The sequence below is a fragment of the Heterocephalus glaber genome, unplaced genomic scaffold (assembly GCF_053883595.1).
Source record: "Heterocephalus glaber isolate CG9 unplaced genomic scaffold, H.glaber_assembly_v1.0 deba00000621, whole genome shotgun sequence".
In the NCBI taxonomy this organism is placed as follows: Eukaryota; Metazoa; Chordata; class Mammalia; order Rodentia; family Bathyergidae; genus Heterocephalus; species Heterocephalus glaber.
In genome coordinates, this window is record NW_028258153.1 from 26,012,500 (window position 1) to 26,028,628 (window position 16,129).

The following is a 16,129-nucleotide window of genomic DNA, read 5'->3' on the forward strand; positions in this document are numbered from 1 at the left end:
CCGGGGTTTCTTCATGCTTTTCAGCCCTCCCGGTTTTGCCCCTCATCAAATGCCGTTAATATCAGTCTCCACCCTGAATCATCAAAGACATTTCGAGGGACAGAGGCTTCACGCTTACGCAAAGGAGTGACATCCTTTGCACCAGGCTGCAGAGCATGGAGTATCCGTTGCCTAACCTTTCCCAGCCTCTGTTCCCGTGTGTCCCACTGTTGGGTGTCCAGGCTTGATAGTGAATGCTTTCCAATGGGAAACTGTAGCAGGATTTTTTTCCATCCTCTGGTCTCTATTGTATGCTCAGCTGCACTGGAGCTAGCTGCTAATCAAAGCAAGAGACTCTCATACACAAACAAATACAGCATTGTGGCCTCCCTCAGGGCTGGAACTCAGCAGTTCAATAAACAATTTAGTCAGGTGATAGGAGGCTGGAGGATCAGACCTAGCAGCTCCTAAACTCCCTCCTGCCCACACTCCCCACTGAGCCAGTTCCCTGGCACTGGCAGGTTAAACCACTGTGCCTGGCAAACTGATGCTTGGAAGATAATGGGGAATAAAGCAATGTGCAGTAACTTGAAAGCAAACAGATCCAGTCTGATGATAGCATTCATTACCCAAGAGTGCATACCCAGACTGTGAGGAGGTAGTAATAAATGACATAGTGTGAGTGTAGTCCTGGGTACTGGCTGAGGGGAAGAAAGAAGGATTGAACCAAAACATCTTCAAATACTCACTGGACCCTTGTCACTGAATAGGGGGAGGAAAGTCAGAAAGAATATGCTATTGAAGAGGTCGTGGTTAGATGTATTTGAGCTACAAACTCATTTCTATTCCTTATTAGCTTATGATCTTAAATAACTTACTTAAACATCCTAAAATTCAGTTCTCTCATTTTAGGGGAAAAATATTTTTACCTCATAAGGTTGTTGAGAGCATTACCCCAGTACTGGATGTAAAGTTCTAGGAGAATGACACTGTCAGTATAGAAAATAAATACTATTACAACTAATGTTGGTGAATAGAATGCAGAAAGGAAAAGGGCCACAGAGTCAAACAAACAAAAAAAAAAGTAAGGTCTTCACTTTCTAGACATAGCTGGTAAGGGACAGTCTCCTAATTGTTCCTGGTAGCTCCTAGGTACAACGTGGAAGGGCACCAGGGGCCCCTCAATGTTTGCTTTCTGTCACAGGTTCCCAGAGCATAGCAAGGGAACTAGAGATGACAGCATGAAGGCAGGATGCATTCTCATGTAATAAGAAGAGAATGGGTTCAAGACACCTGAGCAATGAAAATGGAAATATCTTCTACAAAGGATAGAGTGTGTGTAGGAGGGCATGTCAAAGAATGAGTGTGCCTGTCCTCATTTTTGGCTACAGCAGCCAGGCAATATTTTATGTTTCCAATGTTGGTGAAGAGCTAGGGTGAGTGGGGTGAGAGATTAAAAAACTAAGTAAAAAGTTACACCCATTCTATGCAACAACAAGCATTAACTGAGCATCTCCCATGTGTTCCATTTCAGAAGGTGGCCCAGTGAAAGAACTAGATGCAATTTGGTAGCCATACAGTAGAAACAATGAGCTTCATTGAAAAGGTACATGGGCACTGGACCTCTTAATCAACACAGTGACTTCCTTTAAATAAGAAAGGTCAATAAGCAAAGATTATTTAGCAATCAAAGTAGCTTCATATACAAGTTTCCAAATGGAAATAGCACCAGTTAAATTCTATCTGGTGGATATATTCTGAGATCTGCAGATAAATTTTAGGAAACACCAATGAACACTTCTATGCTTTACTCTTTCTAGTATGTACATTGAATTCTACTCAGATGCACATGATGTTCCTCACTGGGTTTTCCCTCATCTTTATTTCAGTAAAAGTCATACTTATCTTATAAGCCAGTCCTATAGTTTCTCTACTTACATCGTTAAAGCAATTTTATTACTTGTTCCTTAAAGACTTCCTAATTGTTCCCTATACTTCTCTACTCCTCCAATTCAGAGTCTCAAGCTCTGTTTGGATCTAAAAGACACTCCAATCTCTCAGCACTATGATGATGAGTAGACACCAGTTTATGAACATTGTCCAGGGAGAACATGTGATTTTTCTTAAATGCCACCAAGAGCCCAGATCAGCAATCTCATGCCAAGATAGAAGAGCAATGGAATGCACTCCTGTTTGAGGAAAACAACCTCTAACACTTATGCTGGTCTCCATTGCTAAAGCAACACTAAAATTACCCTAAGATGACAAGTTGCACCTTCTCCTACACTGTACTTATGTCCAATTGCTGTTGCTGGTAGTCTCCTGGATAATAATGATGAACTTACGTACATCTCGGTATGGACTTGGATATCAAACAAGGAAGGAGTTGATTTGAGATCAGAAGAAGATAAGATAGTAATACTCATTCTTCAAAATGATATCAGATGCCTAAATAGAAATGGCCAAGCATAAATTATTTCTGAATTGAAACAAGATGTTTCACATTATGCATTACAGCTGGAAAACAGCAGTGAAGGCAGAAAACCAGAAAGCCCTGGCAGCTCACAGCCAGGATGCAGCTGAGCCCTGAGCTGAAGGGACCCTGCTGTGCTCAAGATCCTCTGCTGGGGGGTGGGAAACACCTGGATGAAAGTGATGGTTAGAAGGTGGGCAGCCCTGGGGAAGAGCTGGCTCCACAGACCCAACTATCTAACTCCAAGTCCCACACCCATGATTGTACCGGTCCTCTTTGGGGCAGAAACTCTTTGCTGAAGCAGCTGATGTGGCATTGCCTCCAAACACTCCTTGTATAGAGAACAAGGAAAGCTTGAGGTTGCTCCACAGTTGGATCAACTTCATGAGATTGTTGCACAAGAGGCATCTGGAGCTCAGGGGACTAAAAAAGTGAACAAGGCAGAGAAATTTCCCAAGGAACATTCCCACAGGTAGAAGGGACCAAAGGACTCAAGGACATTGGCCCAATTGTTCATCATGCTAGAGGAAGTCACCCTCATCACTATCTAATAAAATTTTCTCTGGAGTCTGAAATGCCTCTCTCCAAGCAAAGAGCTTGCACCCTCTCCTACATATTCTTGGATGTTTTCCATAAGCCTTATTTCAAGTCCACTTTTATTTCTTTTGTCTTCTTCTTTCAGCTGCCTTTGAAGTTAAGAACTCTTATTTAACCTCTTGCAAGAGAACATCACTGGATGAGACATTAGAAACCCACAGATTTAGCATGCAGTGAGGAAATGTGGATCTGTTTAGCAAAAACATTGGTAGAAATCCACATCTCCCCACTTATTCTTGCTCAGTAGCTTTTGATCTACTTCTGCAAACCAAATTTGTTTATGACAGCCTTGAAGTACATGTTCAAATCCCCAGATATCACATAACAGAAGGCCAACTCTGTGACTTCCTCACCACTAGATTCAAAACCGCTATTTAAAAAAGGCTAAAAATCACTTCAGGCTAAAGTTGGTGGGAACCCTAATACTGGCATAGACAATAAAGGCATTTGACTTTCACCCCTCCTCTGTGATCAAGAATGTGATTGTCAAACCCAAATTTGATCTGACTTACTTTCAACTAGAGCCAACTGTACACTAAGTCATTCCAAATAATAACAGAGCAAATAAATAACTCCCCAAAGGGTGCCAAGCCCTAGAGCGACCTGCATCAAAGAAGTCTGCTGGCCCTGCAGCTTTCCCACCTGCAGTGAGTTAGGCCCCCTCCCTTGAACCCCAGAGGAGCTCAGACATTTCCCAGGCTCTTGGGACCAGCTGAGCAGTTAGATGGCACTAGGGAGGACCAGCAGCTGTGTCTTCCTGGGGGAGATTTTTACCCTTGTCTATATGCATGTCTCCTCCTGGGTAAGAAGGGAAGACTGTTTACTCAGCTTGACCTTTAATTGGAACATACTAATCCTTCTAGATTATTTGTTCCCATCTAAACAAGATATCCTTTGCTGAGGCAAAGACATTATTTTATGCATGGGATGTTTATTTGGTCTTTTTTGTTTGATTTTTGTTTTGGGTTTTTTTTCTGTTTTCTATTTCCAGCTTTTTAATGAGAATCCATGACATTACTAAGCATTTTTTTGTGATTCTAATCTACCCTTATAAATCTAGATAAATTGAATTTCCATCTTAATTGGTTCATTTGGTAGAAACAAATGCACATGTTAATGTGTATATTACTCTTAAAAATTCTTCATGCATCCATTAAAATATCGATAGAAATGAAGGACACACACACACACACACACACACACACACACGCATAACTGTCTTTTAAAGTTACACCAGAAAAGGTGTAAAAGCATATCAGTGTTAATGGTGATATCTATTTTGAGGAAGTTTATTTTTCATAAATTTGAAAATCTTTTATCATGAACAATACATATCTAGAATGGAAAAAAATACACTGTTTCCTCAAATATATGTGTGCTCCCTTTCATTATTTTTCATAGAGTTTTTCATTATATGTGTGTATTTATGTATTTTTCATTATACATGTGTAAATGTAAACTCTTTCATTATTTTTCATGGAGTTAACATTAATCATACTATTCACAATTTTGATATGCACTGAGCTCTATTTGCGATTCTGCATTTTCCCAGAGATATTATTCAATAATGAAACATATATTGCTAGCCAAAAAAGAAAGCCTTTATTTTATTGTTGCAAGACTTAAGCACATACACTTGTTTTAAAATAATCTAATAAATTACCTGCTTTCTTCAGCCTTCCTCATTTGACGCCTTCTAAGGAAATGCATTGCACACATAAGGCAGTTTTGTAGTAAATATTTTTTGAAGAATTAAAGTAACTACTAAAATCTGATTCTCCAAAGTTGCAGGGCTTTTTCCTAAAACTAAAGATCCAAGTTCTAGCTTACCACGGACACCTCGTCTGGTTAGTTAACAGATGCTCACTATGTGTTCTCAAGATTTTATGAAGGTCACTGCAGGTTAATTCCTCAGCCATAATTGTACTGTTGGAAGCAGTGATCCCACAGCTAGGCCTAGAAAAGGCCATACTGTCAGCAACCAAGGAAGCCATTATAAAAAAATACAGTTCTCAGTTTTGTACGGTTTTCATTTGTTTTAGCCTGAATGAAGACGTTCTCTGTTACCGAGATTGTTAGCAAACTAAGTTCCTTATGAATTAAATCTGGATTCTGAGACAAAAAGCTCTGGCTTTCTCTGGGAAGCCCAATGTCTAGAGCCCATCTGCTCTTTTTAGTTATGGTATGGAAGGGGACTGTTGAACAAGGTAATAGGTGTTAAAACCCAGAAGATAATAACACTAAGAACTTATCCTTTTGGTACTAAAAACGAAGTCTCCCAAACACTTTTCATCAGCTTTTAAGGCAAATTAAGAAGGCAACATTTGGATCCTGTCCACCCTGTCCAGGGAGAGATCTCACCAAAGCAAAGGTAAGAAAGCCCCTTGCACACTGAGCCAGGGGCCCTGCAATCTTAGGTGGTTTCAGTTATGTCAGGACCAAATCAGGAGGTGTCTGCAATTTTCTTTCATAAACAATCAAACATTTTAAATATTAGAACATAAAGATAGAAATGGAAGTAGCTTTTGCATGTGGTAAAAAGTGTTATTACCAATGACTCTCCTAGCTTTTATTAAGCTATGCAGATTGTGACTGATCTTTGTTCTTTCCACTTCACTGAACTAAACTGCTGCTTTGCTCCTCTAAGTGAGGTCTCCAGGACAATAATGTGCTATCACCCTGAGCCTGTGGAAAATGTAGACTCTGAGAGTTCCTGGGAGACCTACTGAATCAGAATCTCCAGGCTTGCAGGTGAAAGGCAGAGAATCACAACTATTGTGTAGACAGGTACCACTCAACAATTATATAGATCTGAATTTAGTGAAGATAAACAACAGAAAAATTGGTATGTGCTTTTTTAGACTCTAGAGAAGGAAGTGTAAAACAGTATTTAATTTTTTAAAAGTCATAACTGCTTTAGCTTAGCCTTACTTAGAATCATCTTCTCATTTAAAAAAAAATATGACTCAGACTTCTTTTTCTTCATTCCTGTCACACATCTTTTCTCCTCCTCGCTTCACTGGGTCAAACTTACCTTTGGGCATCTTAAGTAATCTCTAGGTATCCTGAGAAAATAACAGTGACAGAAGCACAATTGAGGAATGAGAAAGACAGAACTTGCCCCATTGGATTTTAATAGTAGTAGCTCATGTTCAGTACAATGATTTACAGTTTAAAAATGTTACATTGTAGCAATTTATCTTTACCACCAACTTGTCAGGTATCCAAAGCAGGTAACATCATCATGATTTCAAATTTAGAGCTAAGAACACAAGTTTCCAGAAGACTCGGTGGCACACTCAGCTTTATATTCTGAACAACAGGCAGAATGGTGGAGAAATGCTGGTTCCTGAATGCAAACCCAAATTCCCTCCTCTAGATTGAAGCCTCCAGGAGCAGAGTCAAAGAGAAGGTGGTTATGGGTATTAACAGTGTCAGCCATAAGAGAGCTGCATGTTGCATGGGGAGTCCCCTGTACACAAAATGTTCTCCAAGACTTTATGGGAATGGTCAAGGTCAAACAATTTGCACAGGAGATTTTATGTGTCAACCCTGTAGGCCTTATATATGTTTATATATTCTGTGCATTTTTTTTCAGAACAAAAGAATTTTTGATTTGCACTTAGGAAGGGAGTAAATGACCTAGGAGAATGGAGGGGTGAGAACTTTCAAGAAGCAGGGAGCTTCAAATAGGTTTCTGCTTCTGTGTTTGTTAGAGAACTGGGAATGAAAAAAAGCAGTAGAGAAATCTGGGGAAGGGAGAAACTTTCACCCAGTGCTGGTTCACTATAATCATGATTTTGATCATCACATTAGATAACACCAGCAATCAGACTCTATGCTAGGGATTTTAATTTAGTTGCCTCCATTAATAGTCATGTGTTAATCCTAGAGGGCACGCATAGGTGCCTCTATGATAACACAAAAGGACATTGGAATGAGAAAGACCACAGTATTTGCTCATGTTCACACACCTAATATGCTATAGTGGTTTGTACCTCAATTTCTTTGAGGCCTTACAGTTTGAACATTGGACTATATGGACTAAGATTTCTAATGGGTCCTCTGCATCCAGATTTTCTGTCATATGTCCAAGTTCCTTGATACCATCTCTTAAGTGAGAATCTCAGGTGGACCCCAGGCATCTGGATCTCAGACATGACACTACTTAATCTGTTCAACATTGCAGACAGGGTTATTTGGCCTCTTAGTCCACATACATTGATTTTAGATTTGAGGTGAGAGGAAACTGGGATATACAATCAATTTATTAGCCAAAGAGAGTGAGATGGTGCTGTGTAATAGAAGAAGAAAAAACACCCCAAATAGGAATATGAAGTTTTTAATTTTATTATCCATATTATGGAATGGGGCCACTTTATGTTTTCTAAGACCAAGTTTCTTTATCAATGTTTTTAAAATTCCAAATTAGCCTGAGTGCACAGTTGTTATGTGGAAATACGATGGGAAGTAAACATGGAAAATTTTGAGATGCAAAGGCTTCATAATTACTTCAATGTGATGATGAAAATAATCCTTCAAATAACCAGTCCTGTCACTTTATTTAATTTTTTTAATTTTTAATTTAAAAAAAAATTTTTTTTTTTGGTACCGGAGATCAAACTCAGGACCTTGTGCTTGCGAGGCAGGCACCGGAACCACTGAGCTAAATCCCCGGCGCCTCCTGTCACTTAAAATAATATAGTTTGTTCTGGAAGAGGGAGGTTTCTCTCTCCATTCTGGAGGTAGCTGTGAGTCTGAAACCTTGAAAATTTCAGAGTGATCAAGGTGTATGGAATGTGATCAGGAGATTCATGGCATTTGAAACAAAAAAACAAAGCTAGAAAACTTTCCTCTGGCGGTCTTGGGCCTCACTGGAAAAGTAGTACCAGATGGTGTTTGTTAAGGCGGGAAGACAGGGTACTCAAGGAAGATGCTCAAGGGAGTGGATCATGGCGGCTGAGGAGAATGAATGGTATTCAGAATCATCTATGTATTGTTTCGTTCATTTGGTCGACATTCACGGGGCACCTCCAGTGGCCCTGTGGCAGATACTCTGGAGTCCTTGGGATGAATGAGAGAGGCTCTGTTGTCAAGGGATGCATGGCACAGGTGGTGGAACTGGCACCGATGGAGTCCTAGGGTAAATAAGCCACATGCTCCTCCAGTGTCTGACCTGTTGGGAGAGGAGCTAAGAATGGAGACAGAAAGGCTTACAGAAGGGAGGAAATCACAGAGCTCTGAATAAAGAGAGCCTTTGCCTTGGAGATTGGCACCTTCAGTTTCTGGCTCACTCACAGTTCACCCAAATCCCAGGGCCTGAGCAGAAGGACTTGCCTTCTCTTCTTCCCTGTCCATGGTTCACCCGAAGGACATTCATCTCATGTCTTAAATTTCCTGAAAAGGACATCAAGGTTAACATGACATCCCTTTGAAATTGTATTTATTCTAAATAGACTCAGGGTGAATTGTTCATAAATTGCCTAATAAACTTTTTCTGTTCCATTATGTGGCAGACGGGAAATGATAACACCAAGAAACTGAGAGTTTAATCTTTCTTTTAGAAATAAATACTTTAAAGAAACAAAAAGATGGTGATGCTTCTGAAATATTTAGTGTCACTGAATCTTTCATGAGTTCTATTTATCTTCCTTTTTATTTTAATAAAGCAGAATATTTCTTTTCTATTTTGATCTTCTTACACATACACTAAGTGGATCATAAGCTACCTAAAAGTATATTTAGTTATCGTTATATTCCCTATCAGTAAGATAATCAATATCTGTAGAAGTCTTTTGGGGATAAAAATAAAATTATAAAAAGCCCTTTACTTCCATCTCTTCCACCAAATAGGATTGCATCCAAATGATTCCCTCCAATATTTCAAAACTGAAAGACCAAAAAATTTCAAATGCAAGTCTAGAGCTCAGTAGCGAGAATGGAGGTGTTTGAGGGTTTTCCTAATCCAAGTTAGGGGTGAAGTATCGAGGAACTGGGTTGGATTTAGAAATGCATGTCCACATTTGGAGGTTGAGGAAAGAAGGGTGAGAATATGAGTGCCCAAAGAAATTAGCAACAAAATAAGGTACTAATATGTCAAAGTAGATAGAGGGATAGAACATCGTGAGGAGGCAGAGTAGTGGCACCACTGCTGTGTGGTATATAAAGAAGAAATGCATAAGAGTCATTGGCTTCATGAAATGACATATAATTATTTTTTTCCAGTACTAGGGATGAAATGCAGGCCTTCATAGTGAGCTACATTCCCAGCCCTATCTTATTTTTAATTTTTGAGACAAGGTCTCGATAATTTGCCCAGGTTGGACTGGAACTTGCAATCCTCTTATGTGTTACTTTTAAAGCCTTTTTTTTTTCCTTTGCTTTGCTTTTTCTTTTTCCTGGAGGTATGTGAAGGAATTAACAGACTGTTAATACCTCTTTGAGGTATCTTTCAAATTAATTTCTAATAAAGGATTTTACAAGTTGACACCACTTATCAAACATAGAAATGTTTGATGTTATAAAACTGTGAGCTTCCAGAGAAAAATGTTAAATTTCTTAAATATGCTAAATTGTCCAGCACAGTATCAGGCACCCAACAAAGACATAATAAATATTGTTAAGTCAGCTGCTTACATCAGCAAGAAAAACGGTAATGTCTGATTAGAACCTGGATGGGCATGATGGAAATTAGCAACCTTCTGTGCTCCTCATCTGAAGTTGGGATGCCAGAGGAGAATGAAGTTAATGTTTACTGCCCTGATGAAAGTGTGCGCTTACCTTACCAGAATTTGAATCAAAAAGAGAAAATCTGGTTGAGTAGCAAGAAAGTGCTTTGGTGTTAAAAACAGAATTGAGGGCTGGGGATTTAGCTCAGTGGTTCTGGTGCCTGCCTTGCAAGTGCAAGGTCCCAAGTTTGATCCCCGGTACCAGAAAAAAAAAAACAGAATTGAGTGGACCAGTGTAAAAACAAAAATGTCAAAATGTTAGGTAGCAACTTCCAATCTCCATGAATCCCAAATACAAACAGACATTCCTGACTGATATCTACATAAAGTGATATATGCCATCACAAACATGAGAAAAGGCTTGGGAAAGACCTTGTGACACATGCTACATAGAAAATAATGGCCAACTGCTTAACGAAGGAGGAATGAGAAAAGGAAAGAGAAGTAAGGGTAGAAGTTGGAAGAAATGAGAAGAAAAGCTTGGAGCCACCATACTATGTATGTTTTAAATGATGTTTTCATTTTTGCTAAAAATGGCTCTTAGAACTAAGATCCCATTCCTTTTATTACTACAACTCACTTCTTTCATGATTAATATACACCAATACATTTCCTGTTATGCTTTCAAGAATCTCACTATCATGAGTTTTCTTTTCTATTTGCAATGTTACTTTGTGTAAACCTACCATAAAATTTCCAAAATAAAAAAAAATTAGAATAAATTAAGATGTATTTTTCAAAATATCTCAAGGATGAACTATTCACCTTATCTGCTGCCTATTCTTAAGTCACGGGGTTTTATGGTTAGTGTGATCTACATAATTAAAACAACAATATGAGCATCACTTTAATTCCCTTCGAACATGTTTCATCATAGCTCCTCCTTTAAGCTACAGAAACCTAAATTCTTTTCAAAGGTTTCTCATATTTTACCTCTAGATTGTAATGACAACATGAAAACTACACCATATATGAGACTGGCTTGAAGTGGATGGAAAAATGGTCTGGTGAGTAAAAACTTGAATTGGCAATGGACATCAAGAATGGGGAGAGGGCTGGGGATTTAGCTTAGTGGTTCTTTGTGCCTTTGCAAGCACAAGGTCCTGAGTTTGATCCACGCTACCAAAAAGAGAAAAAAAAAAAAAAAGAATGGGGAGAATGGCTTTCCAACATGAGCCCACAGCCCAAATTCCACTCGAGCCAACTGAAAAAGGCAGTCCCAGCTCCCAAAGAAGGTTTGTATCTGAATATTACTTTACCCCTCCTCTCAGAGCAATGTTATGGCCTCATGCCAAGAGGAGATGAAAGCATTTCAAAGCGCTTCAATTAAATAACTCCAACACAGCCAGAGGAGATAACATTCCCCACCCTTATAGAGAAGCCCAACTCAGCATGCGCAGCACACCAGGGAAGAAAGGCAGTTGGCTTGGCGGGCTCTCACTCTGCCTGGCCCAGATCAGCCAGGCCTCCAAATGGGGAGGCGCACTGCAGGTGGAACACCTCTGCTCTCCCATCATGCTGGCCAGTCCCAACCTGGACATGACCTCCAGGACAGAAGCCAAGGACAGCTCTCCAGTCACCATGCTGCCCTGCTATGGAGCATCAGTATTTGCAGAACTTCAGTTTCTTATTTGCATTTCTGGCACTGGCCTTCAATGTACCAATAACTTATCACACCATGTTCAACATGCCAACCAGAGTCAGTTTGCCCAGAAAATTTTGAGCAGTAAGAAAACTACAACATCACAAATAGGAGTCGGAGCAGAATTTGTGTGAGAATGTCATTTAAATGAGAGGAATATCTTCAAAGGAAAATAAAATATCTAAGCCTCAAATACTTGATTTCTAAGACTAGTTTTATTGGTAAAAGTGGTGAAAAGTGTTTGCTAATCTTATTTCTCTCATGCTATTTTCAATGATCAGTTTTTGTGAAAATTCAAACCAGGCCATCGGCTTTTCTGGATCTAAAAAAAAAAGCACATTAAGAAAAAAAGTGCAGGTTTTGCTACATATTGCTATATGTGAAGATCAAGTAAGGTACATGGAAATGTTTGATACATTCAATAAATAAAATTCGATAAATTAGTTTCTTATTCCAAATCACATAGAAAGAGGGCCCAGGAAAACAGAAATGTATGCATTATATAAGACACATGATGAATTATACCATGTATGTATTATACCATATACTAATACATATAATATATTCTACCATATATCCTCAGATATGCTTTACTATCCTCAGTCTCTGTAGTACTTCGTTTAAGAGCCAGATAAGAAAAAGTCCAGTGTTGACAGTAGCTTCAATACTTTCACTTCTATGCCTTTGACAACCTAATGCAAAGGGCTGGAATCCAGCGCCTAAGGGGGCTACACAGGGCTTCAGGAAGGTTTCCTTACACAGGAGGGTTTCCTTACACAGGTGGGTCTCTAAATGCAGGGGAAATTGTCCGGGAAGGGGTCTGTGAGCAACAGGAAAAGAAAGACCACCTTCTAAAAATTTAAAGTACAATTAAAGAAGTTAAAGCTCAAAAGTTTCTTAAAGCACAAAAAAGTGGCAGTAGAGTTTTTAAAAATAAATTAATGTAAAAGGGAAAGTATAAACCTCACCAGTCTGAAATAATTCAGGCCACAAAGGGAATGGGGGAGGAGATAATATCCACTTTAATTTCCTTTGAATTTAGCTAGACTATAAGTATTTTTAATGATTTGGTCTTTAAGGTACATCATTTACTTTAAAGGGGACATAATGGAAAGGGAAATGGAAAAGTCAAGCTTTATCTTCCATGTTGGCAGAGTTCTCTTTTGTTTCATCCCCATTACCTTTTAATATTCCTACAAATCAATTCATTCCCAGATTATCAAAAGGCCAACAGTCTGTGCTGTTTCATCAATTCCATATTTGCCTGCGATCATAAAATTGTTCCATTATGCTATTAGTTCAAAAGATTTTCATGGTAGTTCCTGAATCTCCTCCCAGGCCCTTCTCTCCAGTACAAACACACACACACACACACACACACACACACACACACACGCGCGCACACACACACACCTTTTCTCAAGCTGCTGAAGCAAAATGCCTTGATAACCCTTAAAACCAGAGAAGCTTTGCTATTCCATCCTGTTGTTTGTTCCCTCCTCAGGGCCCACCCACCCTGTCCTCTTTTATTGCTCTATCTCTAGATCTAGGAAGCCACAGTTAGCAGAGACAAGGATGAGTTCACCGTGGAGGGCAGATAAACTCCACATGTGTTCTCGTGTTTGTGGAGGTTGTCATGTTTCAGCGTGTGTGGTGTGTGTGTGTGGTGTGTGTGTGGGGGGGTGTGTAGACAGGAAGTTTTCTGTTTTGTGCATGAAGGAAGAAATTGGATGCATTCCACTGGACAATACTTTGTTGGTTTAATAGAAACATCGACTCAGAAATCTAAGTATATGGTAAAGTAGTAACATCAGGCCCCAGGTTTATGGGGGTGAATTTAAAAGTTCAAGGGCTCTTGAAAAGAACAGTTATCAAAATCAGCATTCCAGTGAGACAAGGAATCCCAAGTGTGTCTTTGAAAGTTTGGACTGAAGTGTATCCAGAAGCGTTCCTGGACTGCCACGCAGGACAAGGAGTGCCAGCTGCCAGAGAAGTGCTGGGGGGCAGGCATGGAGGAAGGGCCCCCGCCGGTCCCCCCTAAGGTACTGCCAGCTAAGGCGTCCTTGGCAAGCCTGGAGCAATCAGAGCGGGATGCCTGTGTGCCGGCTGCCTTCCTCTCTCCCTTTCTCTTCTACCCGCAGCCACAGACACACCTACCTAGCAAAGCTTCCGATTTTGCAAAGAGCAAACCCGCACTCGCCACCAGCTACCTGGCACACACCACACCGCGCACAAGCACGCTGCTCAACCTTACCAAAGCGTTTTTCTTTCCACGCATCTCAGGGCACCCTGACCAGCCCGACCTGACTCCCCCAGAGTGCGCCTGTTTTGCCTCTGGATCAAGGCAGTTTTGAAAACCGTCCGGCCTATCAGCAAAGAGACCCGGCACCTTCTCTCCCACTTCTACCACGCTCAGCCTCTGCCAGACACTAACCGGGCCAGGGTGGCTGCAGACCCAGTCCGGGACGCCTCGGAGGGCACCAGGACCCCGCGCACTGCCACTTACTTGGAGTCGCAGGTGTCCACGCCAGCTGCGCTCGGCTGCCTTTGTCGCGGGAGAGGTTGGGTTCGGTCCGCGGCTCCGGTCCAGGTGCGGCGCGGGGCTGCTCCTGCCTGGGCGGCGGCTGCTCTCCCGCCTCGGCACCGATGACTCACTGGTTTCTTTCTTCCCCTCTCTCCACTTCGGATTTTCCTGTGCTCTGGGGTTCCCTTGGCGGGATTTTTGGACTGGAAGGCGGGGAACCTGATCCTGCCTTGGACTCAATTACGCCCAGCCAGGGAGGGAACGGAGGGAAATGGAAAGTGGGAGGGAGTAGAGGAGCGAGGGCAGGGAGGACTCGGGCTGGGCTGGGCTGGGCTGGGCTGCGCGAGGGAGGAGAGCGCGATACCCCTGAGCGTCTGGGAAGCCTAAGAAAAGCAGAATGCTCCAGGGGCAGCCTCTCCCCGCAGAGCGAGAAGACGGGCTTGAACCAGGATGCAGGGAATGGAAGATCGCTTTGTTTTTAGCAGAAACCCAACCTGCCCTTTCTTTTCCAAACTTCACCATGATCTTGGGCACATGACTCGATTTAGCAAGTAGCATATCTTAAATGGACAATTGATAGCTACAGTTTTGACCTCACACAAATTTTAAAATGATATTCAGGATGGAAAAAAAACAAAAACAACCTTCAAACCAACTGTTCCTTCCTCCCCACCCCCTACACCCTCCCTGTGCCAAGCCCGTTTGCTAACGTCAGCTGTCAGTCCTAGCCCACCTGCAGTCACAAAACCTGCAAAGTGCTTTTTCTGGATTGTCAAGAAAAGTGACAGATGCCTGAAAGTTCCCAATTGAGTGCTACTTTCCTTTAGGGGGCTTTTTTTTTTTTTTCCTTTTTTGGCTTCCATGGTGTCTTTACCGACCTATTTAGTGAGGTATTTTTGAGACCCAAGAATTTAGGGGATTAATCCATGTGGCTCAAACCCCAGGTTTGTAAAACTAGGAGGCTGGACTCTGGCTTTCTGCAGTATGCATCTGATTCAACTGAGGAAAGATGTTAACATAATAGATCAAGAGTTGAGTCTCATGGATGAATATTTATGATATAGATTACATAGTTATTATGTAAAGTGAACTATAAAGCCAATCTACTCACTTTTGAAATAGAAATTTTGCATTTTCTCCCATTCACCAGTTCTTTCTTGCTTCACAAATTCCCTTTGACTTGATCCTTAAACTTCCTTTCAGCTTAAAAGTTGATGGCATCTACTTCAAATTTGTAAAATATATTTCCATTTCCCAGAGTTCTCAGGTTACATTGTTACCAATTTCTGACCCCAATTTTCCTCCTCGAAATTGGGCAACCAGCAAATGATTGAACACTGCTTGAACAACAGCAAAGGAGGCATTTATTTTTTTACCAAGAAAAGAATTGGGAAATAAAATTCACAAATCAACTTTTCAATCCACTGGGTTCAGGGTTTATAGATAGATATAGGATGAAAGAAATGAATGAGAGGGAGTGATAGCCTAACAAAGTGGAGAGATGGTCACGTCTTTTCTGGGAATTTGGGTGGCACCTCTTTCTACTCCATAAAAATGATTCTTTGGAGTCTTTGTTATGACAACTATCAACTGCCACGGCGTGGGGGGATTGTGTGCAGATGGGATTATAATGAAGTAGAGGATTTCTGGTGGTCCCTCCAGCAACCATTTTAGATCCAACCATTTTAGGTTTTACAGGCTTAGGTGTTACATGTTTCCTGTCCTGACAGATAAACAAGATTGGCTGGCAGGTGGGGCAGGCATTCAGCTTGGTCTAACAGGTAGTACAAGATTGGGGCAGGATAAGAACATCTCTTTTGATTCAACTTGACAAGTATTTGTTAAGCACTTAATATCACTCTTAAAATTTACATTTCTCATGATCATTTCTAAGTCCCTGAATTAAAAGTATTGTTTTGTGGTAAGTAGTTTTTAAGGACTCCTTGCTCTTACATTGACTCCTACATTGGCAAATGTCCCATGGAAGAGTCAACCAGGGTACAAAGAGGGGGCTCTGCAAATGAAGCTTCAAATAAACCATAAACCAACCAGTTAATCAATTTTCAGAAGGATGAGCATTAGAAATTCATTTACATAGCTCAGATCCAGTCCTCTAGGCTAACTCCCCATACACAAATCACCCTCAAATAAGACAATTAAATAAGGAACTGTTTTCCTTCTAAACA

At 40.8% G+C, this 16,129-nt stretch overlaps 1 protein-coding gene across 1 annotated transcript in view; it reads right to left on the reverse strand.

The window, feature by feature from the left end:
• Ptn (pleiotrophin) overlaps window positions 1-14,626 on the reverse strand; it is a 98,383-nt gene extending 83,757 nt beyond the window's left edge. The window contains exon 1 of the mRNA XM_004851237.4: window positions 13,926-14,626. The gene's annotated coding sequence lies outside the window, so the exon portion shown is untranslated. The remainder of the gene's footprint in view (window positions 1-13,925) is intronic.
• Between the last annotated feature and the right edge of the window lie 1,503 nt (window positions 14,627-16,129).